We start from the raw sequence: 14,274 nt of genomic DNA, 5'->3' as shown, positions 1-14,274 counted from the left end.
AGGATTCCATGTACCAATGCTGCTTTCCCCTTCATTATCATACAGTTGCAATCAAACGCTAATTTTTGAAATAAAAAACGGTAGAACTCTTTATTGGCACGATAAAGCCTTCCATCTTCATTATTTAGGACGGCTACTTTCCTTTTACTCAATGAAGCCATAATGCAACTGCTCCTATAAAAACTATTGAAATGGCTACTGTGGCAGTGAGTAGATGTTCCTCTGTGTAAAATAATCCTCTGTGAGTGAGGCATAACTATCATTTACATTAATTAAGCAGCCCTATAATGGGGTGTTCAATAGCTATTACATCATTTACATTCTTCAATGGGCACCTTAACCACCCGAGAACTATCTAGCCGAACATTTGCAAGTCCATAATTTTAAAATAATCCTTTAGTCACAGAACACACTAGCAAAGAGTGTTGCAGAGCAGACAATTTTACTGAAAGAAACTCACCATTCATACAGATTTATGGGGCAATTTTGACATACACAAGACGTGTAATCCCACTCCCTACCCCCCCATACCAACAAATGTTATTTAATGAGCACTGTCAGTGTGGTTAGCATTCTACAAACTTTAGAGGAAAGCTCAGTGCCTACCTCACTAGGGGTGCATCTAATAGGGATGTTAAAGACTAGTCGACTAGTCAACTAGTCGACCCCCTCCACCTCCCGGCCTCTATCAGATAGAGGCAGAAAAGGGAGGGGAACAGGGGGCACTTGAAAGCAGCAGCGCCGCACAGCTGAGCCCAGGATCAGTTGGGGAGTCCCCAGATGATGCCAGCTTATTCCTCTTAAAATAAGGGATTAGGGATCTTTCGGAAAAGGCTTTATTTTCCGAAAGATCCACGTCTAGACTGGCGCTTTTTTCCGGCAAAGCTCCATGCCGAAAAAAGCGGCAGCCATTTTTATGCTAATGAAGCGGGGGAGATTTAAATCCCCGCTTCATTAGCAATTGCGATACGTTTAATTTGCATCCCTTTTACGAAAAAGGGATGCAATCTAGACGTAGCCTAAGGATATGATAATCCAGTTTAATTCTCTTGGGAGCCTAGGCCTAGCTCCTCAAAGGTATTTAGGCACCTAGCTCACACAGACACGCCCACTGAAATCAGTGAGAGTGAGGTGTCTAAATACTTTTGAAGATCTAGACCTTAGGTGTTGCAAGGCTGAGCTGAGCAATGTCTAAATAGCTGTAAAAATCTGTCCTAGGAAGTTTAGAAAATGTTACCCAGGAGTATGAAGCCAAAAAAGTGCCTAAGAAAATGTTACGCTAAAAACCAACATTAACGTCTACGGCTAGTTTCCACCCACAGATACACAAATCCCAACTAAAATGCTGCACAGATATGGCATACCTGGGTGAGCTGTGTGATACTCGGTGGGATTTGCATTTTTTTTTAAATGTAGACAATCCGGCTGTGTTTACACTGGCACCCTTTTCCGTAAAAGGGATGCTAATGAGACACTTCAGAATTGCAAATGCCACGGGGGATTTAAATATCCCCCGCGGCATTTGCATGAACATGGCTGCCGCTTTTTTCCGGCTCGGGGTTTTGCCGGAGAAAAGCGCCAGTCTAGACGGGATCTTGCGGAAAATAAGCCCTTTTCCGGAAGATCCCTTATTCCTTCTTGAAAGTAGGAATAAGGGATCTTGCGGAAAAGGGCTTATTTTCCGCAAGATCCCGTCTAGACTGGCGCTTTTCTCTGGCAAAACCCCGAGCCGGAAAAAAGCGGCAGCCATGTTCATGCAAATGCCGCGGGGGATATTTAAATCCCCCGCGGCATTTGTAATTCCGACTGGTCTCATTAGCATCCCTTTTCCAGAAAGGGATGCCAATGTAGACACAGCCTCTCAGTCCACGCAGGCACCTCACAAGGTGAAGAAAGGAAAGGAGCCAGACTTTCTGACTCGTACGATGGCAAAGCAAAAGGTGAAATTCCTTTGCATTTTGGTGTTGATTGATTCTTGCCTGGCTGCCTGAATAAAATCACATTCCTGTGACTGAGGCTGTTCTTCAGTGCAATCTTTATTTGGCATATAATGATGCTGGGAGCACATTTTGAGAGTTTAGGGAAATAAGAGCTCTATATCACTAAAGATAGATTTGTAGTAATAGGCAAGGCTGCAAATCTATCACTGATGACGTGACTTTCCAGGACCTCTGTGACTTCTGCAGCTGGGTGCAGCTGGTCAGGGGGCAAACCAGCCACTGCAGGGGCAGTCTCAGACAATTATGCTCCCTCGCCCCCCCAGCAGCAGTGGGGATCCTGTGTCACAGTGTCTCCTGCCACTCCTCTGAGCATTCACGGCATCCCCCTCACCAGAGCAACTACAGGCCAGACATGCCAGCACCCATGGTGCCCCTTCCAATTACCCATGGTGCATCCCCCTCTCCCCTGAGCGCCCGAGATTTAGTCAGGGACATATAGCCCAAGTCATGGCTGTGAATTTTTGTTCATGACTTGTGCTAAAAACAGCTGTGACTTAAATGTAGCCTTACTCGTCATCAGGAGCAACCAGACCCTTCTGCCCAGAATGTTGAGGGTTCCACTGCTGTGTTTAAAGAAGGTGGAGAAAGCACACAGGTGTCACCTAAGTCATATCTCCCTCCCCACAGCAACTCTGTACTTTTCCCTGATCTTTTTAAATTCTCTTTCTTCTAGGACCTATTTTTATAGTGCAGTACTCTCCAACCTTTTTAAAAACAAAATAATTTTTTTTCAATTTAAGTGCAATGTAAGATCTACCTCAAACCCAAATACCCTTGCCCCCACTTCCTTTCCATCCCTTCTGCAAGGCCTTACGCTGCTCACTCCATCCCCTTTCCTCTCCCATTCTCACTCACTTTTGCCAGGCTGGGGTTCGGGTGCAGGCTCTGATCTTGAGCCTAGAAGTTTGGAAGGGGCTTGGATCTTAGCTCAGGAGATTGGGGTCCAGGAAGGGCTTCAAGGTGCAAGCTCTAGGAAGGCATTTGGGTGCAGGGGGACTCACGTCTGGGGCAGGAGGTTGGGTGCAGGAGGAGGTTCAGGAAGCAGGCTCCGGCTGGGCACCATTTAACTGAGACGGCTGGTGGAGCAGTGGCGGTAAGGCAGGCTTACTCCTAGCCTGGCCCTGTACCACTCCTAAAAGCAGCTGGCATGTACAGCTGTGGCTCCATGTGCTACCCCACATCTACTGGCACTGAACCCACAGTTTCTACTGGCCACAATTCCCCATTACTGATCAATGGGAGCAGCAGGAGTGGTGTCTGCAGACATATGGAAACTGCTCTGCTTTTCTCAGGGTGCTGCAGGGACATGCCAGCCACTTCCAGGCGCAGCACTTACCACAGGGATAATGACTCCAGCCCCCACAGGTTAGGCATTTTAGAACTCACCACTCAAAGAATTAAATGTAAGTGTAATAGAGAAATGAAAATTATGAAATGCACAGACCAGTCACAAACCAAAAATTACCCACTTTACAAGCAGTAAAAAATGTTACAACCCTCCCCTCCCCACGTCTGTGTTGGGTCAGGAGATGAGTGTGAAGGAGTGTGTGTTTGTGAGAATGACAGCGACACACAGACTATGTCTAGACTGGCCCCCTCTTGTGCAAGAGCCCTTCTGCCTAGGGTTGCCAGGCGTCTGGTATTGACCCGGACAGTCCGGTATTTTCACTTCCTGTCTGATAAAAAAATGCAGAAAATACTGAACACTTAAAATGTCCTAAAATATCCGGTATTTTCTGATTTTTTTCCGGACAGCAGGTGAAAATCTGGGTCCTTACCGGGTTCCGCAAGGGAGCTGTCTGGCCCGGAGCAGGGAAACAAGATGGCGGATGGCTGCCGGCCGCCTGTTAGGGCCAAAAAGCCTCAAAAGCATTTTTTAAAGGGGCCACACTGGGTTTTTTTTAAATACGTTTTTAATTTTTTTGCTTAACAATTTTAGTCTCCCCCTTTATTTTTCTGAACAGAATTTTTTCCCTGGGGCTTTTTTTGGGGGAGAGGGGGTTCAGTATTTTTGGTTAAATCATCTGGCAACCCTAGTTCTGCATATTTTTTCAGGAAGAATGGCTCTTGTGCAAGAGGGGGGGTTTGTGCAAAAAGGAACCATGTAAAAGCCCCTTGCGCAAGAATGGCGGCTTATTAAGTATGCAAATGAGGTGCGGCGATATTCACCGCTTTGTCTCATTTGCATATTTTCTTGCGCAAAGGGGGCAGTCTAGACATAGCCTCAGTGTGCGAGAGTGACAGAGATTTGCATTGCCAAGCTCCCTCCATCCCTTTCTCTCTGTGTAGAGATAGAGTATAGAAGTAGCGGGAGGAGGGACACCGTGACATAAGCGAGCCCCCTTCTCCCTCCTATACCCTGCGCAGCAAGCAGGAGGCTACCAGGGGGGCAGCTCCAAGGCAGAGGACAGGAGCCGCATGACAGTGGCTGGCGGGGTAACTGAAGTGCCAGCATTTGATAGCTTCCTGGCCAAACCAGTCAGGATCACCTGTCAGAGGCTCTAAGATCTACCAGTAGATCCTGATCTACTGGTTGGTGACCAATGTTATAGTGGAAGGATATAGTGCATAACCACCATTCTCCAAGTTGGCTTTTATTAGTTAAATTATTGACCCATCCTCCACAACTGTGACAGGGTGTGACAGGGTGACCGAATGTGACAGGGTGGGCATTAATAGGATTCATGCCGCCTTTTTGGCAGTTGAACAGCAGCACACCTAAGATCTGTAGCACTGGTCTGTTGTGAAGACTAATTTCAGTCATAGGTATTCTTAGTAAAACTCATAGACACGTCAAGACTTTTACTAAACAAAATTGAGAGGCTTGTGCCCTATCCATGACTTGTGCTATAGACCCCTGACTAAGTTTTAGGTGCTGTGGGGCAGGAAGTAGTCTGGAAGCATTGCAGGTGCTCAGCGGGAGAGGGGCGGAGTGGGATCAGGGGCACAGCATGTGCTCTGGGGGAGGTGTCACATGGCCCAGGACCCCTCCTGTTGCTGAGTGGGGGCACTACTACTGGTGTTGGGGGCTGAGCAGCAGTGTGCAGTCCAGGACCCCTGCTGCCACGGGGGAAGGTCCAGGGGCCCAAGACCCCATTGCTGCTGGGGGAAGCTGCAGCATTCAGCAGCCTGAGGTCTTTGCTGCTCAGTGTGGGGCTGTGTGGTGGCCTGAGGCTGCCCTAGCAGTGGCTGGGATGTCTGCCCCCGAGGCTTCCAGGCAGCCCCCGAGACCAAGTACACCCATTGCTATACAAGTCCCAGAGGTCCCGGAACGTCACGGAATCTGAGATCTCCAAGGCAGACTCACAGCCCTAATGAGGAAGTCCCGGGTACTGCTGGGTGGCTGCACAGTGGAAAGCACCCAAGAAAAGCCCTTGTGGACAAGCTGAACATCTCGATGATCAATCAAGGACCTGCTCCTACAACCATTACATAAGTGAAATACCACTGAGCTCCTGCCAGACACTGATGTAATGACAGCCCAATAAAGGACTTTTCAGGGGAGAGCACTTCCCACCAACACACCATTTTTCTTTGCTTTTCTGTAATCCATGCCCAGCATGCAGACTTTTCAGCACTGGGTGATTTAGAAATACCTATAGACCACAGGTACAGTTTGTTCAGCCATCAGGGCAGGAGGAAGGGAGGGAGCATTTGCCAGATATAGCGGCTACTCCCAGCAGCAGTGACATGGCTGATCCCATATTTTCCACTTCTTCTAATTAATTTAATTAAATGAGCATACAGAACAAGATTTTTATCATAATAAAAATGCACACTAAACACCACAGAGAATATAGCTCAGAATAGGGAGTTAGGTAATGGAGAAGTGATAACATTTGTGTGTCTGTGTAGCTCAGAACAGGGAGTTAGGTAATGGAGAATTGATAATGCGTGCGTGTGTGTGTTTGGGGAGAGGGGGAGGGTAATAGGTACCTATATAAGACAAACCCCCAAATATCTGGACTAGCCCTTTAAAATTGGCATATCTGGTCACACTATGGCTATGTCTACACTCGCGGCTTCTTGCGCGAGTAATATGCGAATGAGGCTAAGCGTGGAATATCGCTGAACCTCATTTGCATACCTAATGACCCACCATTTTTTTCAGAAGAGGCTCTTGCGCAAGAAGGAGCGTTTACACTGCCCCTTCTTGCGCAAGAAAAACCCTCTTGCGCAATGCCGTTCTTCCTGAAAAGTAATAGGTGTAACGGCATTGCGCAAGAGGGTTTTTCTTGCACAAGAAGGGGCAGTGTAGATGCTCCTTCTTGCGCAAGAGCCTCTTCTGAAAAAAATGGTGGGTCATTAGGTATGCAAATGAGGTTCGGCGATATTCCACGCTTAGCCTCATTTGCATATTACTCACGCAAGAAGCCGCAAGTGTAGACATAGCCATATGTGTCTGGTGGTGGGGCACTATAACTACCCAGCATGAAACAGGAAGGTGAAACCTTTCACTAAGTTTCATAAAACCCGTGATTTCTGTTTAAGGCTTTTAAAATAGTTTTAACAGGTAACCCAAGAGCAAAGTTCTCAATATGCTGTGTTGAACTAGAGTGTGTGGAAAGCTCTAGGGGAAATTCTAAGCCCAGATAAATATCATCCAGCAGGTTTGGGGGTGGTTTTTTTTGGCTGACATATTTGGAGCTGTGTGTTTCATCATAAGGGCTATTCAGTGTCCTTCAGTCACCTACCATTGGAAAGATTATTGCAGGTAGGAAGCTGGTAAGATCATTGGGATAAGAGTAACCATGGTTGTTACTGGCCCTGGCTTCAGTCAGAGAGCAGGGTGTGTTTTTCTATCACTCATGACAGATTTCTTGCAGTGAAACAGCTTCATGGAGACAAGGCACATGCAGATTTTTACTTCAGTATAGCCTGTCTCAGTCAACACTTTACCTTCCACCTTGAGTGTACCCCAACTAGCCAACTGAGGTTTAAAACCTGGTACAAGGATTTTACTTGGCAATATCAGTCTTGAGGTAATGTACACCTTTTTTCTCCAAATGTCATATGATGGAGGCGAGTGGTGATGCTGGAACACAACAAACTTATATGGGGTGTGAGAGAGTGATGTTGGGCCCAGATTCTCAATGGTATTTAGATGCTTCTGAGTGGGCAGAAGAAAAAAGAGGCTAAGGAGAGCCATGACTGGGCCAACCTTGCCTATGGCTGTAGGTAACTTTGGTCATCTGAAGAAATGGGCTGTGCCCACGAAAGCTCATGATACCATCTACATGTTTTGTTAGTCTATAAAGTGTCACCAGACCTTTTGTTGTTTTTTAAGTTTATAGCTGTAGGATACTTCAAAGCTGAAAGTTAGTTTCTACAAAGACATTGTCCCCGCCATGTATGCAAAAAATATGTTAAATGGTTCAATGTAAACTTATCCAGTTCTTCTGATTTTCTGAGCACCAAAATGTCTCAGCCTGACATAGGTGTGAAGTTTAATTTTAAAATAAATATTTGTCTATACTCTTGCATGTAACTGAGCTGAGTTCTCCAGGCAGAGAGCAGATGTGCCCACAAGTTTAAGACCACCAGTGTCACTAAAGCTGGCCTCACCTTCATTTTCTGTCTTATTACTACAAAAATGGTGCAGTGCCCGGCAGAACACCCTCTCAAAAAAGTAGCACTGTTGATTCAGTGTGACTCTCTGCCTGCTAAATCAACATTAAGACACTAGTCCAGCAGGACAAGCACAGTGCTGCTGGAAGTGTCCACTTTTGGATGAAACAATTAACCATATTGTGCAAGTGAGTAAAACTTCTGTGGGCCACCTGGTTTAATATGGGGTATGACCTACCTTACCTGATCCTGGTGTTTCAAATGGAGTTAGTTCTCTTCTTCCTATTCTGGCTTTAACTGTTGTCCATGGGTTTATATAGCTACCAAATTCAACCTGACATAGTTACACTGTAGCAGTAACAGAAGTGACTACATAGTGTATATATACACACACTTCAAAGCAGTTTCCTTATTACATATATTAAGTAAGTATATCTGTTATTAGTGGGAAAGTAGAAATTTAAACGCAATCTGGAAAAAAAAACCCATAGGTGTCTGCAAAGCAAGCCTGATCACTGGCTTACAGACAACAGTCCTCAAAAGAAGTGTGAAAGACTTGATGAAAAAATGTGTTCCTACTGCATGTCAGCTTGTGTTCAACATGTGATGGGGTAGGTGTGTCCCAGATAGCTCTGATTAGTTCTCCTATATTATCGTATCAAATCCATTAAGTATTACATACATCAGTTAATGAAGGGAAGAAATCATGAATCAACAGCAAAACGTTAGTGGGTGGTTGTGTCTTTCCAGTGTCATATAGCTTCCCTTCTTTCACAAATAGCAGGGGGAAGTTGACTGTTTTTTTGCTCTAGAAACCCACAATTCAAGGAGTCTAGGGTAGACAATGATAGCTGGTATTGTACAGTCATTTGTTGTTGCTTAAGTGATTTATGAAAGCAGTTTGGAACGTCTCACAGAGTCATTAAAAAAGGACTCTTTAGGTGATTTACCAACTGCAGTAAAGGCTTCTTGAGTGCTTGAGCTGCTCAGATCCCTTATTATTCTTCATTTGTCATCCGTCTTTATGTGCTACTAGCATGTGATTACCTTGAAGAGACCTTTGAACATCTATTCAGCACACACCATTGTAAATAATGAAACACCTTGATATTATTTATCGTAAGGAGCCTGCTATGTGATGTTCATTTTTGATTGCTGAAATATAGTTTAGTAAAAAATGGAACCTCCGCTATGGCCAGTAAATTATATTTTGTTCATGTGGTGTGAGCACATATGAGTATGTGTCCTTCACAGCACAATGAAACATGATTGGGCCTAATTCTAATTTGTACAGTGTTCTCACTAATGATGTCTATTTAAGACATCCATTAAAGGCCCTTAATGTTAATGAACTGGACTGGGCCAATAAAGTTCTATTAGCTTCCCCCTATTAAATTAATGTTATAGACATTTAACAGATGTCTTAATTAGATACTACATCAAGGAATAGGAGTTAAATTAAAATCAGGCCAGTGAAAATTTGTGTTGTGATTTATGTTTCCATATCATTGTGTTTACTGTTCTTTCTAGTCTTGTAGGGAACAAAATGATTTACATTTCCAAAGACCCTTGGGAAAAGCACAGGACATTTCCTGCTCTTTTATCATGTTGACTTTTAACAGCAAATCACGGCTCCTGTTGCACAGTCTTTATACAGAAACACAGTCTGGTTTTAATACACTTCCCATTACTCACTCATCAGTGACATTATTTTAAAGCAATTCTTGGTTTTTTCCATACCTTTCCCCCCATAAACCATACTTTTAATTCCCCCTTCTTCCTGGTGAGACATCCCCATGGTGGTGCTTTAACTTATGGGCTGTGTCTAGACTGGCCAGTTTTTCCAGAAAATCAGTCGCTTTTCTGGAAAAACTTGCCAGCTGTCTACACTGGCTGCTTGAACTTCCGCAAAAGCACTGACTTCCTACTGTAAGAAATCAGTGCTTCTTGCGGAAATACTATTCTGCTCCCTTCAGGCAAAAAACCCTTTTGCACAAAGCTTTTGCGCAAAAGGGCCAGTGTAGACAGCTCAGATTTGTTTTCTGCAAAAAAGCCCCAATTGCGAAAATGGCGATCGGGGCTTTTTTGCAGAAAAGCGCGTCTAGCTTGGCACAGACGCTTCTTCGCAAAAAGTGCTTTAGTGGAAAAGCGTCCAGCCAATCTAGACACTCTGTTCCGAAAATGCTTTTAACAGAAAACTTTTCCGTTAAAAGCATTTCTGGAAAATCATGCCAGTCTAGACGCAGCCTTGGAGATGACAGATAATTCCACAAGATATGACCTTGAAAGAAATGGGAAAACTACTGAATAGCTGTTGGTAGTTGTCAGTGACCGAGTTTAGAGAAATAATGGGGGACAATTGATGTTGAAGCTGGCGTGATCAGGGAAGCCTGCTCAATCTCTCTACTCCCATCCCAAGAGGCAAGGGCTGCTGTCGCATGCAACATGGTAAGGGAGAGACGTGAGTTGTTGTAGCCATGTGGTGGGTTGGAGAGGTGATTTGGTGATGCCCTCAGTGCAGGTGGATTGTGCATGAAGCTATAGCCTCAGGTTCTCTCTTCCCCACCTTGACCCCTCCCCTGGATCTGCTGCAGCTGCTCCAAGCTCTTCTGAGTACAGCATGTGCTGCTGGGGGAATGGCACGGGCATGGCTCTTGAGAATATTTGTGTTTAGTTATGCCACCATTTTCCTGAGGAATAAAAGAGAAAGAAGGGAAATGGTGATTTTCAGCAGTTTGTAACTCAGCTAAATGTGAATGGAATTGCAAGTACAAGACATCTCTAAGGACAAGACCTGACAAATTTCAAAAGGCTAGTGCCACCAGCTTCTTAAAAAAAAGGTAGGGATGGGGCATAAGAATCTATTCTAAAGGACAATACAAGGCAACCATATACGAGCTGGCATTCTCAGACTTCATTGCACCACAAACTTCATCTGACAACAAAAATTACCTCACAACTTCAGGAAGTGGGACTGTAGTCTGAGCATGCCCAAATCCCTCCAGCTGGGAAGGAGGTCAAAGCCAAAGGGCTTCATCTCTAGGCAGGGGGCCTGTAACTTGAGCCCCACCACTCATGGCTGTAGTCCTTGGGCTTCTGCTTGAGCCCTTTCCGGTGAGGCTTTGGCTTCAGGCCTGGGCTCCAGTAAGGCTAAGTTAGCCCAGATGACGGTTGTTTGCAAACCACTTTGGGGTTCCAACTCAGTTTGAAAACTGTTGCTCTAGAATAAAGTCAAGCTTACCTCACAGAGGCTACATCTAGACTGCTACTTTTTATTGGAAAAGGTATGTAAATTGTGCTCCACAGTTTGTGTACCTTTTTCCTATTATTTTTTCGGAAGAGGTTTTTCCAAAATTTCACAAGTCTACACTGGGCCAAATTTCAGAAAAACCTCCTCTTTCAGAAGAACCCTTCTTCCTCATGACATGAGGAAGACAGGACTTCCGAAAGAGCGTGTTTGCACTTCCGCAAAAAATGTTGGAAGAGCAGATCCATTCCCTGGACGTGGCAGAGTTAGTCTAGAAATAGCCAGAAGGATTTTCTGAAGCTAGGAAGAGGCAGAGACTAGAGCCCAGGTGGATACACAGTGAGTGGAAGAAGGTAAGGAGTTAGAGAAAGAGGTGTAAATGGGCCTAAAAGTTGTACATCAAGCTGAGGACAACAATTACAAGTGAACCTACTAAAAATTCAACAAAACTCAAATGGGAAATTATTGTAGACTCGAGTTTTCCATTATAAGTGTGGTTGTAAATGCTAGAAGCCGTTTAAAAAGCAGTGCAGGTATAAAAGCCTAGTAACTGGAGGTTTATTTACAAAAGGAAACGCCCTAACATGTAAGTTTTAATGGTATTGGGCTACGTAAGACAGCACTTAAGCAGTGCAAACTGGAAATACAGGATGAAATTTGTTTATTTTACTTCTGTGAAAGAGGGTATTAGTTATAATTAAAATCTTATTTATTTTAGGACATGATAGATATTTAGATAAAGGCAGAGCAATGCCAAGAAGAGTTATACATCGTTAGCCATATTATATATAAATACAAGAGAAAAGACACAAACATGATAGTGAGACAGTCTAAAAGCTTTTACTGACATGAATGCAGGATGAACTGAAAAACCACAAGCAAGTTTTGCTGGCAAACCCAAACTGAAGTACAGGATAGCTTTAAACAATGCCACTTCATGTCAACAAACTTTGAAGCAAAACTTTTAGAAATGTTGCTTACAAAGAGATGATTTTTTTATAATATTCACCACCAAAGCCAGCGACCATTAGCAACACAACTGACTATACAGGTCTCAAAAGTGGAAAAAGTAGCTAATTGTTGTAATATCTGACTGCCTCCCCAAAGAGATATACAGGGCCATGAAATAGAAGTGAAGTTAATTCATTAGGCCCCCATCTTATGTTAGTTCTTTGCAGACAGCATTAAAGACAATGGCTGATGGACATCAGATGAATATACCAAATGAATATACCAATGGGTTAGTCTGTTTGAGGACTGTTCCTAATTGGAAAACTGGGATTATTCCCTTCTTAATAAACAGCTACATTAGGTGCTATGTTGGTCCTGGCAGAAGTCGAGGACTATAAGTGTTGCATTTGGGGGCAGGTGGGAAGGAGGTTGAAAGGGGAAGAATTCATCATTTGGGGTATTCAGAATTTTTTTTCCTGATAGCTGCCATTTACCACTGGCACTAGGTAATTGTAGCCAAGGCAGAGAGAGAAAGTGGAAATAAAGTAGGGGCAAGGTGGCTAGAGATCTATGAAAATGCAATTTATTACAATGATATTACTTCAGACTATGAATAAATATACAGGCAGTCCCCGGGTTACATACAAGATAGGGACTGTAGGTTTGTTCTTAAGTTGAATTTGTATGTAAGTCGGAACTGGTACATATTGTAGGGGAAACTCTAGCCAAACATTTCTCCAGAGCTCAGTTTTATTCTCCCACACCTCACTTCCTGCAGTCCTTTATTCTCAAGCTGAGGTGTCTGCTGAGAAAAGCCACTCAACGTCTCCCTGGTCTGCTGGGGGGAAGCAGCTGGTGCGGGGTTGCCTCACCCAGTTTGTAAGTAGGGATCCAATGTAAGTCGGATCCATGTAACCCGGGGACTGCCTGTATTACATTAACATTTTTCAAGTGAATTGTGTTCACAAAAAAAGGTACCAGATAGAACCGCCATCTAGAGGTTTGGACGACAGTGCTAACAGACCTTACAGGGCCTGGAAGATATTCATGCTTCACTCCCATGCATTAAATACTGAACTAAAATGACCCTTGATACTCAAACCAAAGTGCAGTAGTTTTACATACACAGTACCTTTTGCTTTGCATATTTCAGACCAGCTTCCAAACCAAGTCTGGTTTTGCAAAACAAAACTATCTTAAACACTACTTATTTTCACTTCTAAGTCTTCATTTTATATATTTATTATGCAGGATACTTTTAAATAAGATTATTACCAGTTTAAACTTCAAGTAGGTTATTAGTAAAAATCCAAGGTAACTTGGATTTCATAAAAACACGGTAATCTTGCTTCATGATGGTATGAAAATCAAATATGGAACATAGGAAGAGTAAAAATTAGTGAAATGTGTACATTTTTAACAAGCTTTGATATGCATTAGTTGCAAATGTTAACTGTGAAGACTGTGGGAGCTATTGAAATAATTTTATGAATGCTGTGTGTCTCTACTTGAGTATTGTGGCAGGGTTGGTTCTACGGCACACTAAGCTTCAAATTCTAGTTGGACTCCTCTTAGATCTTCAAAAACTCAGTAATTATTCAAATGTAAGTGCTTAGCACTCATGTGAATAATAATGTGAACCCACCGTTAGACTAATTTTGAAGCCCTCTTGAGAAACATAAAAGTCAGTTTTCATAAATGCAGCAACCCTGCTGGAAACCTCAGGAGAGTATGATGCTACAAATGCATCCAGTTGTTGGACTATACTTGCAGTTCATTATGAAATATACTCGAGAGACCAATTAACCAAACCTAGCCAATTTATTGGTAAAAAGTGATACTACAGTACAGGAAAGAGTTACTGTGTTACTGATCCTTTTGGGAAGTTGTTTCTAATAGTTTTGTCAGTTTGCCACACACAGGTGCACTCCCCAAAATACACCCCCCCCAACCCACTTCTATAGCAGAGATAACCAGAAGTTTGAAAGCTTTTTATAAGATCTAATCTACCATTTCCTTACCTTGTTGTTCTGTACCTTTTAATCTGTTTTGGATACTACATTTTAAATAAGTGGCCCATGAAGGAATCTGTACTGGGACACAGAGCAAACATATCTTGTGTTTGACAAATTTTATATTTGCTAATGCCAACAGGTATGTTTTGCTTTGTAGAGGGGTGTATCTCTCTTGATAAAAGTGAGCAATGTGGACAGAACTGTAGAAAAGACAACATAATTGGGTTAACATAATTGCCAACATGCTGGGTATAATACAATATTAATATGGCATGTTCTATGCCTAATCTATGTGTGTTGGCTAACAAGACCTGCAAATAGGAATGCTTGAAGAATGAAACTTTGAAACAGCTATATGACTGCCTCTGATCTGAGGGACAGGAGCGCGCGCACACACACACACACACACACACACACACACACAGTCCAATAAGTTGCAGAATACAGCTTGTCTCACAGGCCCAATGATAGGACACCAAAGCCCTGTCACACA

The sequence above is a fragment of the Pelodiscus sinensis genome, chromosome 12 (assembly GCF_052426305.1).
Source record: "Pelodiscus sinensis isolate ZL-2025 chromosome 12, ASM5242630v1, whole genome shotgun sequence".
Taxonomy (NCBI): domain Eukaryota; kingdom Metazoa; phylum Chordata; order Testudines; family Trionychidae; genus Pelodiscus; species Pelodiscus sinensis.
This window is presented reverse-complemented; position numbering follows the sequence as displayed.